Source organism: Sturnira hondurensis, unplaced genomic scaffold, assembly GCF_014824575.4.
Source record: "Sturnira hondurensis isolate 20B ecotype Veracruz unplaced genomic scaffold, ASM1482457v3 Scaffold0006413, whole genome shotgun sequence".
NCBI lineage: Eukaryota > Metazoa > Chordata > Mammalia > Chiroptera > Phyllostomidae > Sturnira > Sturnira hondurensis.
This window is the reverse complement of record NW_028079044.1, coordinates 23,592,076-23,607,843: the sequence shown is the minus strand read 5'-3', so window position 1 is coordinate 23,607,843 and position 15,768 is coordinate 23,592,076.

Here is a 15,768-nt window from a genome sequence, read left to right as displayed (position 1 = left end):
AGCTACATTTCAGACTTACCCCCATTTTTCTCCCAAATTTTGGGGGGAGTATCTCTTATAGTCCAAAAAAATACAGTAATTGTTAAAAAATAAGTAAATTAAATAGATGTAAGTAGGATGAAAAGTTTTTAAATGAACCTTCAAAACAGTTTTCCCAAGTGTTTTGGTACCCTGAAACCTTAAAGATTTGCTAAGTTAAGTTAAATGATACATTGAGTTAAGTTTATTGAATATCTGAATCATTTCCAAATAATATAAAATACTGAAATATTCATTGCTGGACATACATAATTTTGGTTTCCATTTTCAGAGAAACTAAAGATATATGATCTATTAGTAAATATATATTTTGTTAAACTGAGAAATTTACTATGAGAAAGCACATATTTCTGAAAATTATAAAAAGTGCTTATCAATTTATAAACTGTATATAAACTTATAAACAGAACACCAATATAAAAGATAATTAGTTCACAATTACTTACTTTTTAAAATTTTCATAGAAATCAAAGATTTCTAAGGTTTAAAAACTTCTAATATATGTGATTAAAGCTACTACAGATAACAAGGGAAGCATCTCTGTATGCAAGGAAAGTAAAATGTACGGAACAGAAATGCATTTGGTGAAGGGAAAAGGAAGTGATTTTGTCCTAAAAAGAAGGTGATCATTTCAAAATAGGGAAGAGGAAAGATAGAGGACAAAACCTAAACCTTGCAGAAGGCTTCTGAAAAAGAAATCTCGACAAAAGAAATATACACGTGGTCGAGCTGGCTTCGATTTAAGTGAATTTAGGTCAGTAAAAATGAGTTTGAATATCAAAAGTAAGCTGGTGCAAAATTAGAATTTGATATTCACCCTGTTAAAGACTTTTCTTGGACTATTGGTCAGTTTATAATATCAGATTGTAAGAGTTTTTTGTGTTTTTTTTTTTACTTTTTCAGTAATCTGTCTAGAGAACAAAGATTTTATGTCTTTTCAAAATACCTTCTCATGTTGTTTCTAGCAGATCTTCTGACTACTTAAGAAAATTGAATATTCTCTATTTAAAGAGTTGGGTGTTTTTTTACATGACTTAACTTCCTGCTTTTGCCTTGGAAATCTCTGTCACTTTGGTTAAGTGGGTAACTAAGTATTGTTTCTTAGTGGTCTATTATCCAATTTGGCCAAGTCTTTGGAAATCTTTTGATATTCTTGGCAAACTTTCCAATATCAAATTCTAAATGAATTCTTTTGTACCTAGAAGTAACTTTAGGACTTTTCAGAGAGGCCCTAGAACATCTCAAAAGATTCTTTTCCCCTTTCCTTATAAGAGATAAACTAATGAGGCTAATTTATATGTTAAATCACATGGGAAGTATTGTCAAATATGAAGGAATGCTAGGCCTCCTTTACATTATATTTGTACAGGTGTGTGTTATACATTTTCCAGAAGTTACATGAAATCCCTAACATCTGCTATGTCCTAGTCTAACATTATCAGTCATAATTCCAGTTATTAGCTTAAAATGTTGTGTCACAGAAGCCACCAAATTTCCTTACCGGTTCCATTACAACAAGCCCTCATCAGATCTCTAACAATGCACGTTTTTAAAAAACGTTTTGTCATTTATTGACACTTATTTCTTTACTCAGGTACTTTGTAACAGGATTGCAAAAGTACTTCATCTTCAAGGAAATTCAAGGAAAGGACTGTTGACAAGTAAAGGTGTCTGATAACTTTAAGATCGTACAACTCAACTGGGTCAGAATTTCCAGAACTAAAGAAGAAAACCTGAGTTCAAACAGAACAAGAATTAATAACAGAACTGAGTGGACTGAGGAGGAGGACTTTAATTTCCATGAAACATTGCTGGTTCTTTACTGTTTTATTTTTCCATAGTTAAGGAAACCTTTTCTCTTAAGCTATGAAATGTAGCAATTTGATAAAATATACCTTTGTAAACAAATATGAAACATTTACTTCTCCCTAGTAATCCCACCATAACTTAGAAATGAGTATTCTTTTATAGCAACACAATTGCTTGCATACATTCAATAAAAATCTGTTCTCCTTGCAACAGGCCTTGAAAAGTTCTCCCTGGCACCTTGCTTACAAGGTTCCAGCAAAGCAGTCTCTTTTTTAAATCAATAATCACTCTATTTATTTATTTTTATCATTGTTCAATTACAGTTGTCCCCATTTCTTATAACAGTCTTACATGGTTGGTCACTATTCTTGCTGCCCTTATATAAATAGACCAGCCAAGTCTATAGCAAACTAATGAGTTTTCTGTAATCATCCATGAAAAAAAGAAATGGGGATAATTGTAGAGAAAAAAATGATGTTTGCATCTTTGTCTACATTACATTATAATCCTGTTAATTGTCTTTGAGATTCTGTTGTATACCTGTAAAGTGGATTGCATCTTGAATTCTTCTAGTTTCCTGAAAACCTAGCTAGGAATCCACGAACTAACATTTTGAATTTTCTCCCACTCTTCTGATCTGGAATAGCTAAGAAGAAAGACCGCCCTCGAATTTCCTTGGAAGGGACTACACCAGTCCTCCTCACTAACCAGATGTCGGCCAAACTTCAGCTGAGGAAGGCCCTGCCTGACCTGTGTGCAAATGTCGGAGGCCTGCAAACCAAAGTGCCTAGGAAGATACGTAGCTGACACTGAGGTAGACTGCTTCCTCCGGAGATGCTGCATCAGGACTTCATACTTTAACCGAACATGAAACACTCCTTCTCTTTCTTTTCTTTACTGTGATATTGGCCTGAAAAGAGAACACCCTCATCTGTTTTTCCTAGGTTATTGCCAAGGTGGATAATCTTTGAGAATGCTGGATATTGTATCTGTCCGTGAGGCTAGGGAATCTGTGGTCTCTTTCCCTATCTCTGGTTGACAGCCCCAAACTCAGGGAACCTTGAATCCAGTCTATGCAGAGAAAGGGACACAAGGCAAGGATAACTGGAACAAAATTGTCTGTATGGTCTACAGACCCTTAAAATTGTGCTGGCCTCCATGACTGTCACTTGCAGTCCCGAGCCATGGATTTAAGTGGGAATTACCCAGGAGGCCTTTGTGATTCCGGATTCTCTTCCTCTGCAGGATCCTGCTTCCTTGGTGAGGAGTAATTGTAGATGAGGCTGCCATCAAGAGTCTCTCCTTCACTCTTGAAGTATTGTGGAATCTGCTGTTAAAGCAATTGCTGACTCTCAGGCCAAAGTTGTTCTTGATAGGATAGCTCTTGATTATCTTTTAGCTGAATGAGGACACGTCTTTGCGATGCTCTATGCTGTGACCAACACCATCTATGCTATAACCCAGCACCCGGATTAACACTTCTTGGGAGGGTGAATTCAGTTCCACTTGGCTTAGACAGATGACTCCTTCAACAGGGTCTGTCTTTGATTTATTTAATTTTGATTTGGGTTTGGGTTTTGGGGACCATGGCTCCAAAGTGCATTTCAAACACTGGGAATTAATCCTACATATAATAACCATAGTGGTCTCCCTGACATGCTGTATTCTCTCAAAAGCTTTAAGTGTATGTTCACAGCCACTAACCACCAAGCAAATGATCTCCCTAAGACTTGAACCTCAGAGCAGGAATGAAGAGAATGACCAACTGAAACTTTTTGAACTTAAAGTAGTGGCTTGTAAATATCACAGGGATTCTGGGAAAAAAATAACAACGCTCATGACCAGTGAATACCACGCAGAGAATCAACACAAACTGTTAGAATTTTAGAGCAGTACCAGGGACTGGCGGTAATGCATTAATTTTTTATCATCTCTCTCAGTTAAGCTGAGAGTCTGATCAAAAGGAAGGAACTGGTCAAAAAGAGACAACAGGTCCAAAATGGAGTCACTTGTGCTAAGCCCCCTGTCATCAAACTGAGACTTAACACCTAACCTAATTGCAGTTTCAGCCTCTCCCAGGAATGTAATCTTAAATTAAGTCTGGAATTTCCTGGTCGGCACTGGCAACATCATCCACCTGACAGTCCCCTTTCATCCCCTAAAGGACGGTGACATTGCCTGAAACAATATGCTCTTTCCCCTGTTCTGCCTATAAAAGCCCTCCATTCTGTCCAGCTCCTGGGAACTCCTTCCTATCTACTAGACGGGATGCTGGCCAATTCATAAATTACTGCATAAAGCCAAATAATCTTTAAAATTTACTCAGCTGAATTTTGTTTTTTAACAGCCCTCATGATCGAAGTACCTCCCAAAGCCCCAGTGCCATTACAATCATCTCACATGTTAGGATTTTACATATAAAATCAGAGTGGGGGCACAAACATCTATTGGTGGCCTGTCTGGGTGTTGTACTAACTGGATTTTTAACTGATGGGGACTATAATTCAGTAGCATTTTGTGGATTATGTCTAATACACTAAGTGAGCGTGTGACTGCAGCCCAAAGTCCCTCACTGTTATGTGTGTTCAGGTCCTGTTTGAGGGCTGTGCTTTGAGGAGCACAGCCAGTAAATTATCAAAACTGATCATTTTCCGAATAGCTTCACTGGTTATTAAAAGAATAAATATACTAACTCAAGAATCTCAGAAGAAAATGGAACAAATAAACAGAAACTGAGAGGCAGAAATGTAAAAAAACAAAACAGGAATTAAAAGGTAACCAGACAAAATAAAATAACAGAAATGAAAGCTACTAGGGACATATTTTATAACCTAAGCTGACACATTGGTCATTATGATATCTAACAATATCACCTGGCAACTATGGACAAACAGGTGCTGTCTCCCAAGGTGACCTGTCCAGAGTAGGGAACTGCAAAGGGAGGAAGATGTCACCTTATTGTTGGTTGTTCTTCCACTTCCCATTCCCTGGAATGTCATCAGGGGACTAGGCTAGAAATCTCTTAGGTAGTATCAGCCCTCATGAAATTCACCTGAAAGACGATAGAACCCGAAAGTAAGAGGGAATCCAGCCAGCCAACTATTAATTACCCATGCTAATAGTTGCGAGTGAGTGGAGGTCATGATGAAAATCTACAGGCAATCTAAAAACATCTATTCTTAGTCTAAATCTTTCCACTGTTTTTCCCATCTGCCTCTGCCAACCCTTTGCCAGGGAAGTTGGGTAACTTGAGTTTCACAGTTTGATTTGTGCTAACGTTAAACAAAATATTACATTTTGGGTAGCGGGACACAGGCAAGAAAGTCAAGAAATTGTCCAATATATGAATTATCCCCTGAATAAAACAGAGGAGGCAAAAAGGCAAAACATTCTTGTGTTTCCCTAATAAAATGGTATATTCTTTAAAGGCTGTCAAAACTTGACATTCATTCAACAAACATGTATTATTACCTACCACATGTCAGGTACTCATGGCGAAGGCCCATGAATTTTACTGAAACATGTTAGAGTTAACACATCTCTACACTAAGAGGTGTCCTGAAATCATGAGTCTGTGTAAGGTGCATGTCAAATTTCATTCTTAAATCAAATATGAAATTTTGAAGAAAACCATGTTTATAGCACACATTGTTATTGGGCACCAAACAACATTTTTCTAAGAGCTATGTTGGATCTATGAATTTAGCTAGGTCTCATACAGATGTTTTCAAGTAATGGCATTGCACTTGGATATATCCAGTTGGGCAGGAGCATCTAATCTTGGCTGGTTTTATGTAAAAGGGTGCTACTCTTGTTCCTCTCTGCACACTAACACTCTAATGCCAGCTAGCCATAACCCCATCTAGTGTAATCAGAGATCCAGCCTTCCCAAGGCCCCGAAGAGGAACCCTAATACTATGCATCCAGTGGTCCCACACCTCCTTGGTTAGTTATGTGGGGATGGATATGGGGGCCGGCAATTTATTACTGGGCTGTTGGCCAATCACATTCACCCTTCAGATTCACCCATTTAAGCCAAAGAACTCAGAGTGTAACTCAACTGTATGCTGACCTGGGAGTCATCCAAAACTGTGAAATAGAAAATACTGCTCTACAGTAGAAAGAGTAAAGCAGGTGAACAGAGAGAAGCAGAAATAGGGGACGCATGGCTCCAGAATAATGGAGGTTTCTCACATTTTTTAGTTGCTTTTCTAGCCTCTATTGAGAGCCGAATTATATGTGTTCCTATGGGATCTATGAGACACTTGAGTGTCCTTAAGGCCAGATCCTTGTTGTTATTTAGTTCTGTTCCTGGTAAGCCAATAATCCCAAAGAAATATGAAAATGAATCCTAATTTTGACCACCTTATCTGCACTCTGAATAGAATGAAATCCTTGTCATTTAGTGCTTTATAAGGCATATATAGGTAAAGAACACCTTAATAAAGACAAACTACTATAAAAATATTTTCAGAAAAAAACTTTTCAAGAAAATGTTTTCATTGTTGAATTATCTTGGGGAAAATGTTTTCCATGTTCAATAGAGTTAGGAAATCTTAAAAACCCTAAAATCAGAACAAAACACATAGATATTTCTCTGAATAAAATAGTATTGATACTGGGATCACACAGATTAAATGAGGGAAACTGCTTCATTGAACACTTTCATAAAAGATTTAGAAGGCAAAGCGCACAAATGTCCCGGAGTGACAAAGTTACTAAGTTCTTTCAGGTAGTGAAATAGGAAACAGCCATGATGGTCATGCGTGGGTGAGTTCTAGAGTAACCCAATGCCTTAAGGTGATATAACACAGCCTCTTCCACCTGCTCTTAGGGAAGGCTGTACACTACAGTGAGTCACAGCTCCGGTTTTGCTGACAAACAGAAGGTTTGAATCCTACTCTCACTTCCTATTGTGTTCTAAAAAACCTCGACTCCTGGGGAGGCCACTGAACTTAAGCCTCAGCTTTGTCATGAGTAGATTGAAGATAATAGGGTTAATGTGTGGAGTCTCTAAGCTGATGCATGTAAAGTATTTAGCCAATTACTTCAGAAAACTTAGAATAAATGCCAGCTATCTCAGTAAGCGTCAATTGTCATAAATGCCAGTTGTTGTTATTAGTATTTCCTCTGCCTGGAATAATTTACCTTTTCTTGCAATTGCCTGCCTCGCTAATTCCTACTTCCTTGTTCAGTGTTAGTTTAGAAGTGTCCTGGTTAGCAAGTATTTGAGTGCCTACTTGGTGTCTACACCAAGGGGTGCCTTACACACACCCTCAAGGTGGCTTTTCCTGATCCCTATAGCCTGAACAAGACCTTTGAGACAATTGATTCTTACTTATTAATTATAACTTGGAATATTTGAGTATTGGGAAAAAGGGCTCATAGGAACATGTGCAGATGTGGCTAAGAGTACAAACAAAACACGAAGAGGCATCACAAAGGGCATGGGAAATAAGAGGACCCATCATCATTTTATATTTTAATGAAATACACACACCATAACAAGTTTAAGCCTAAATAAAAATCTTGAGAAAGATGATAACCTTCCAAAATTGCAGGTTCTGAAATAGAAGTAAAAAGAATTGAATTCTGAAAACAAAATATCACCCCTTTGAATTCAGATAGAAATAAGGAAAATGCTCACAGAAAGGAAAAATACAATCTATCAAACAGAACTCAGAATGTCCACTTTTGCTCACAGCTATTAGTAGTGTGAGTGACCAAGGAAGGGAAGTTCTCTCCAGATTTCAGTCCAATGTTGCATTGTAAAAGCAGTTCTCCCTGCCCTGCCACTCACCACAGGCACACCCTCATACCCCAGGGGCCCGGTGTGACTTGTGTCCTTTTCTGTGTCTACTCATATAACTCTGTATGGGAACACACACACACACACACACACACACACACACACACATGAGATTTGCTTGTTTTGTTCTTGTTTTACAAGATGGGATCTGGGGGAAAATGATGCTGGAAGGAGATGACTTGGGGTAGGGAAGACATAATACAACATACAGACGATGTATTATATAGAATTGCACACCTGAAACATACAATTTTATTAAATAATGTCACCCCAATAAGCTCAATAAAAAATTAAAGTAAATGAAAAAATAAATAAAATAGCTATCAAAAAGTGGCATTCAGGGGAGAGTTTGGAAGCAGTACCTTATGTTACATTGAATCAGTATGTATTTTTCCTGCAACTACATTAGGATTTACACCAAAGGCCCATTGAGTCTCATGCTACATGATAGTCTAAAGATGATGGGATTTTTTGCATGATATTTCCAACACCATTTATTGAATAGACTATCTTCACCCCATTGTATATTTTGCCTTCTTTGTCAACATTAATTGACTATAAAGGTGTGGACTTATTTCTGGGCTCTCTATCCTGTTCCATTGATCCATGTGTCTCATTACTATGATTTTGTAGTGTAGTTTGATATCAGGTAACATGCTTCTCCAACTTTGTTCTTCTTTCTCAAGATTGCTGTTGCCATTTGGAGTCTTTTGTGGTTCTATATACATTTTTGGAATATTTGTTCTAGTTCTGTGAAACACCATTGGTATACTTGATATCAATTGTGTTAAATCTATAGATCCCTTTGGGTAGTATGGAGATTTTAATAACGTGAATTCTTCCTATCCATGAACACGGTATACGTGTCCACTTATTTGTGTGTTCGTAAATTTCTTTTCCTAGGGTCTTATAATTTTCTGAGTATAGGTCTTTTACATTCTTGGTTATATTTATTCCTAGGTATTTCATTCTTTTGAAGCAATTGTGAGTGGGTTTGTTTTCTTAGTTTCCCTTTACTCTCTGCGACAGCATGGATAGACCTGGAGAGCATTATGCTAAGTGACAGAAGCCAGTCAGAGAAAGACAAGTACTGTATAATTTCACTCACATGTGGAGTCTAATAAACAAAATGAATTAATAAGCAAAATAGAGACAAACTCATAGACAGAGAGTAGGCCAACAGCTATTGGGGTGGGAAATTGCGGGGCTCAGTAGGGGTGGAGGGATTGAGCAAAAATTTTTAAAAAGAGAAAAAAACTTATGGACATGACAGCTGTGTGGTGATTGCCAAGGGTGGAAGGGAGGTGGAGGGAGGTATGGGGGGCAATAAATGGTGACTATTGGAGACTTGACCTGGGATGGAGAACACACAATACAGTGTACAGATGATGTATTGTGGAATTGTGCACCTGAAAGCTGTATAATTTTGTTAACTAGTGTCACCCCCATAAGTTCAATTAAAAAAGAAAATAAAATAAGATCATGCTTGTCATTTCTCAAATAAGTCTTGTACCACTACAAAAAAATTACAAAATGGGATTTAATTCAACATTTTCTTTATCTGGTAGAAATTTCTTCAAGTCACTTGACAGGACTTTCATTCATGTTTTTAATGACTGCATATTTCATCCTCAACCCAGCCATTTCACTGATATAGATATTATTCTGCTTCCAGTTGTTTCCTACAAGCAAGAAATACCTTTTATATATCGCCTTAACTAATGGTGATTTTCTTTCTGTGGGATAGATTCCCAAGAGTAGGATTGTTGCATTGGAGAGTATAAAGATTTTTAACATTATAAGATGTTACTTGCCAATTTTATAACAACAAAAACTTCTCACACTTCCTTCCGTAGTGTTTGAGAGTATTTTTTCCTTTCTCTACTTCCCAGCCAGCGATAGGTGTCACCTTTCTTTTTGGCCAACTTGATAAGTATGAAGTGATAGCTCATTGCCAGTATTATATGCATTTTCCTGACTCCTGATGCTTTAGAGAATATTTTCATGTGTTTGTTATATTTAGAGTTGGTCTTCTGTCAATTATCTGTTCATATCTTTTCCCCATTTGCCTACATATGCTTTTCTCTTCTTTTTTTTTAAAGATTTTATTTATTTATCTTTAGAGGGGGAAGGGAAGGAGAGAGGGAGAGAAATATCAGTGTATGGTTGCCTCTCATGCGTCCCCTGCCGGGAACTGGACTGCAACCCAGGAACTTCGAATGCCCTGACTGGGAATCGAACCTCGATTGTGTGGTTCGCAGGCCCTCGCTCAATTCAATCCACTGAGCTACACCAGCCAGGGGCTATGCTTTTCTCTTCTAAGAGCTGTTATAATAGATACATCTATAACTATGCTGTTAATCCATTTTACATGTATTCTTTTTTTTCTTTTTTTTAATAAATTTTATTTATCTTTAGAGGGGAAGGAGAGAGGGAGAGAGACATCAATATATGGTTGCCTTTCATGCGCCCCCTGCTGGGAGTTGGCCTGCAGGGAACTGGCCTGCAACCCAGGCATGTGCCCTGACTGGGAATCGAACCGCGATCCTCTGGTTCGCAGGCCTGTGCTCAATCCACTGAGCTATGCCAGCCAGGGCTCATTTTACATGTATTCTTAAGTATACAGATCTATTTGTCTATTTTCAGGTCATGCCATATCCATTTTATTACCTTGGCTGTGTAGTATGCTCTGATATTTCCAAAGCCAATCTCTGTGGTCTTCCTAACCACACATTTTTTTTCTTGTTTTTCTTGGATATTTTGGGGCATGTTTTTATCCATATAAATTCAAAAGATATTTTGGACAATTAAAACATTTTAGAATTCCATTTGGAATTGAACTAAATTTATGTACTGGTTTTGGGACAACTAACATATTTTATGATATTAAGTCTTCTCAAACCAGAAAATGCTATCAGAGTCACTTTGCTCAGATCTATAAGTATCTTTTTTTTCAGATTTTATTTATTTATTTATCTTTAGAGGGGAAGGAGAGAGGGAGAGAAACATCAGTGTATGGTTGCCTTTGGTACGGCCCCTGCTGGTAGTTGGCCTGCAAGGAACCGGCCTGCAACCCAGGCATGTGCCCTGACTGGGAATTGAACTGCGATCCTCTGGTTCACAGGCCCGCGCTCAATCCACTGAGCTACACCAGCCAGGGCTATAAGTATCTTTTTTATGAGATTTTATATTCTTCTTATATATCCCGTGAACTTCGAATGTATAGTCCCATTATTTATGTACACTTTGTCACTATTATGAATGAATTTCCCCCATTTTCACTCAGAAACTTATTGCTAGAGAAAAACTATCTTCTATAAACTTTATTTTGATTACTCCTACTACTATCTTACAAACTTCTTTAATTAATCTACCACATTTTTTACTGGAATTTCTTGGATTTCTAGGTATACAATTATATCATCAGCAAAAAGTCCGGTTTTAATATCTTTTGTAATGTCTAAGGCAGTCATTCAACCACAGAAGTGTTATAAACAGCAATGGTGATAACAAGGCATTCCAGTCTAGCTCCTGATTTCAATGGAAATGATTTAGTGTGTTCTGTGTGGTCCTTTACAATGACCGCTGTGGGTACTTTGGGGGTCGTCTTTAGGAGGTCAAATGTTTCATTACTTAGTATGAGTTTTTATTAGAAACAGTTTTTCAGTTTTATCCAAGTCCTTTCCAGATTTATTGATATGATTCTATGGCTTTTATATTTTAGTTTCTTGATAAACTTGATTGCGTTGTTCCCCAAGACTATCTGACAACTAGACACTTCCACATTCCTCAGATAAAATGAGCTTGGTCTTAGTGAGTTCATTTTTTTGAGAACTTGATAATATTTGCTAATATGTTGTCTAGAATATTTTGCATCTCATTGGAGAGTGGTATACGTCTATACTTTCTTTTTTTTTAAATATAATTTTTATTTAATTCTTGTTCGCGTACAGGTTTCTGTCTTATATTCCCAACTCTGCCCGCCCCCCACCCCATGCTCCCCGCCTCCCTCCCCTTTCCACCCCCCACCCCTAGTTATTGTCCATGTGTCCTTTATACTTGTTCATGTGAGTCCATTCCCTTTTCCCCTATGATTCTCTCCCCTCTCCCCTCTGGACCCTGTCAGCCTGTTCCATAGAGGTTGTGGGGAAACGGGGACCCTAGTTCACTGTTGGTGGGATTGCAGACTGGTACAACCACTATGGAAAACAGTATGGAATTTTCTCAGAAAACTAAAAATGGATGTGCCTTTTGACCCAGCAATCCCACTCTTAGGAGTATATCCTAAGAATCCTGAAACACCAATCCAAAAGAACCTATGCACCCCAATGTTCATAGTAGCACAATTCACGATAGCCAAGAGTTGGAAGCAACCTAGATGCCCATCGGTCAATGACTGGATCACAAAACTATGGTACATTTACACAATGGAATTCTATGCCGCAGAAAGGAAGAAGGAACTACTACCCTTTGCAACATCATGGATGGAACTGGAAAGCATTATGCTGAGCGAAATAAGCCAGGCGGTGAAAGACAAATATATGATCTCACCGTTAACAGGATTCTAAACAAACCAAACAAGCAAGCAAAATACGACCAATGACACTCAAATATACTTTCTTATTGTGTTTTCTACTAGACGACTGTGGCATTAAATGCATGCTGACTGTATAAAACAAATCGGGGAACTTTCCATATTTTCTCTCTGGGCTGGACCAAACTCTGCACCATGGGAACAATCAGTTCTGTGGAGATTAGATGGCACCCTCTCTAGGAAACTGTTTGTCTCCGTGCCTGTTTGAAGGTAGCTCTCTTCCCATGATTTCTTCCATCACAATTGTTCCAGTCTCGGGCACCCTTTTGGGGGTCAGTTCCAGTCATTTGTGTTTTGCCAGAGAGTCATTATTATCCTCTGGGTTTTAAAACTTGTTGCCATATATTTGCTTTTAGAGAAATTCTCATACAGTTTTGAACTATGGCCCTGCCTCCCTTTCTCAGTCCTCACCGTGTCTCTGTGCTGCTTCTTTCCCATCAGGCTCCAGAGGTTCATCCGTTCTATTACTAACCTTTTGTAAAGTAACTTTTCCATTTACTTGTCCTGATACTTTTTGTGTTTGTTTGTTTTCCCTGTTTTGTCTTTGTTAATTATCTCTTCTTTCTTTCTTTTTTTAGAAATTGATCTCTTTATAATTTCTTAAAATTCTAAGTTCTTGTATTTGTGTTTTCCTTTAATAATACAAGCACTTGAAACGGTGTATTTCCTGAATGGAAGTAAGTAATCTGAAAATTTTTGTTCTGATTTTTTTTTAAAATCCTGTGTCTAGGGTATACTAAAGAGCATGGCAAATCCATATCCCCTTCCAGTTTCTAACACTATTTTCTCTTGCCTTCTGGAGTGAATGAATTATGGAGCCCTTCTGCTTCTAGGATGCTCAGTGCAGAAAACCAGGCACCATTCTGTGTTGCCCATCACTGCTTTCTTATTCCCGGTACATAAGACACACAATAAATATTTCCTCCATAAATTTTGATCTAAAACTCCATCTCTATTGCATTAGATTTCTGAGCCTTTAAGATATATAGATGTAGGTATTTAGATACTACGCTATGGTAATTTTTGAACTTAGAATAAGATATAGTCATACTGTAAATGAGAATTACAATGTCTTAGTAACCTCTCATTGTAATACATCTCAAGGTGAACATTTCGGGGGAATCTTCATGTAAACCAAGGAATGTTTGCATTTAACAGACTAGAAACCGTAGCTTGGGGCGTTTCCACCATTTGCCCAAACTGACCTAACCAGTGAATTTTGGATCCAGGATCCCCAGCCCAGTGAGTCTGGAGTTTTTAATGGTTTTATGAAATCTCTTTTGTAAGTTCCTCTTGGTTGGGAGTTGAAGGCATTATCTACCTGTTAGCTTTTTAAAGGCTTAAGCAAAATTTATAAATATTTCATTGAGGATGCTCCCAGTTTTGTTTTTTAATGTGTTTAATAGTTATCATACATGAAGATGTTAAAATCTTTTTATTATCAAATGCCAAATGACTTGTATTCTTATCAGAGAACATAATTTGGGTATTTTTCTCTGTCATTGGTCATTGTTTCAAGCAAAGGGGGACCTCAAGGTGTGAAATCTCTTTGTTGGGCCTGGGTACTCCTCTGGAGTACCAGACGTAGCTGGGTTTTTGTGCTTCAGAAGAAGGCATACAGGACATCTGAAGGTCCCACAGAAAAGCAACAGAAATGCCCACATATTTAGGAGCTATCCAATGAGGACAGAGTAAATGAAATAGTGGAATTCAGACAAGATAAGGACAGCAGGAAAGTGGCATGTTAAGAGCATAACCACCTTGGAGAGACATCAGACATGCTCGTCAAATGCTGGATTTGGAAGTGAAGGGTGTCACCACTTCGTTCTCGGAGGAAGTCGTTTCAGGGCAAATGAGAGAGCACCAATTGTGAGCTTTTGGAAATTTCTTTTCATGTTTGCGGTTAAATGTTACCTAAAATTTAAACATACATATAAATGAAAAGAATTACATATTAAAGAGCCTTTCCTCAAATATGGCTTAGAATGAAATATAAATAGATTCAAGAAGCATTGTCATCATGCACAAATGATGGCTGGACTCAGGTTATTTAAAAGTTTTAAGAATTTTTGTGATTCATGTTTTGAGGTAAATAATCCAGAAGATGCAGCTGATGAGAAGCTCTGACATCGGGCGAGTGGGTCCAACCTGAGAAGGGAGGTACTGGGAGTGGAAGTGTAAGGACAGGACACTCATGTCTCAGAGAACTGTTCTGACATGTGACAGGGAAAATCTTTTGACAGCTGGGGATGTGACAGCTTTGCAAATAGATGAGAAATCAGATCTCTGAACTGTGCGTGTAAGTCATAACTCAGTTTGCTTTGCAACAATATAAAAAATTTAAAGTTTTTATAAACACAAAACAAAAGGTTATAAAAATCAAGTAATATTACTTCTTTTTCAAGTGAAAAAACTGCTACTGAATTTGTCCACCCATCATAAATAGCTATAAAACTGGATGAAATATATGAGTAACTTGCTGTTTTAAAGCACTGGATACCAGGCTGTGCAGAACTGTGGCTCCTGGGAGAAGGGAAACACACGAAGGGACACCCATGGCTACCCTACCTTTCTGCCTGGAGGAAATTTCCGGACCATACCTCAGTGAGAGGAGTCCAAGAAGTTGATGAGATGAGATGAGAGATGAGGCTAAGAAGGCTGAAATTTGTGAGCAAGGTGCTGAGAAGGAGATAGCTACACAGAGGGTGACCCCCGAAATCTGTGTGGGGACTTATCATGGAGTAAGCCTCGTGAAAGACAGCCAGTGTGACACTGAAAAAGTAATAGAGACACTAGGGATTGCATCGTGTTAGTAGATGTTGGAGTTCTGTCCCAGCCAGATTAGGGAGACACACTCGCATTCAATTAAAATAAAATAAAAACTACAGTTTAAGAATAAATGATATCCATTTCCTAGGATGAAGGATAGACTCAGAATAACCCACTCCAATGGAGCAAAAACTTAAGCTGACAGGAGAATGCAGACCCACCAGTACTGTAGCCGCCTGCCAGAACAAAGCTCAACCGTCGCTGAAGGATGGCAAAGCAATCATTAACAATATCCAAAATACCGTCAATAATTACTAGACATGCAAAGAAACAGAAACATGTGATGAATAATTTTTTAAAAGGCAGTCAATGAAAATAAACTCTGAGGTTAACCAAGATATTAGATTTAGCCAATGAGCACTTTAAAACAGCCATTATAAATTTTAAAAGGACTTGAAGGGAAAGATGGGCATAAAGAATAAACAAATAAGGAATATTAGTACATGAATGGACATTATTAAAAAGAGTCAGATGAAAATTCTAAAGCAAATTCAAAAAAATCAGAAAACAGTAAATCAAAGAAAAGAAAAATTTCAGCCACTGTTTCTTCAAATGTTTTTTCTGTTCCTCTCTTTCTGCCTCATACTCTTCTTCCTTCCCCTCTGTTCTCATCTCCTCTCCTCAATCATTGAGACAAAAAAAATTTTTTAAAAAGTAACTTGTAAGACAATATCAAGTGGTCTAACAT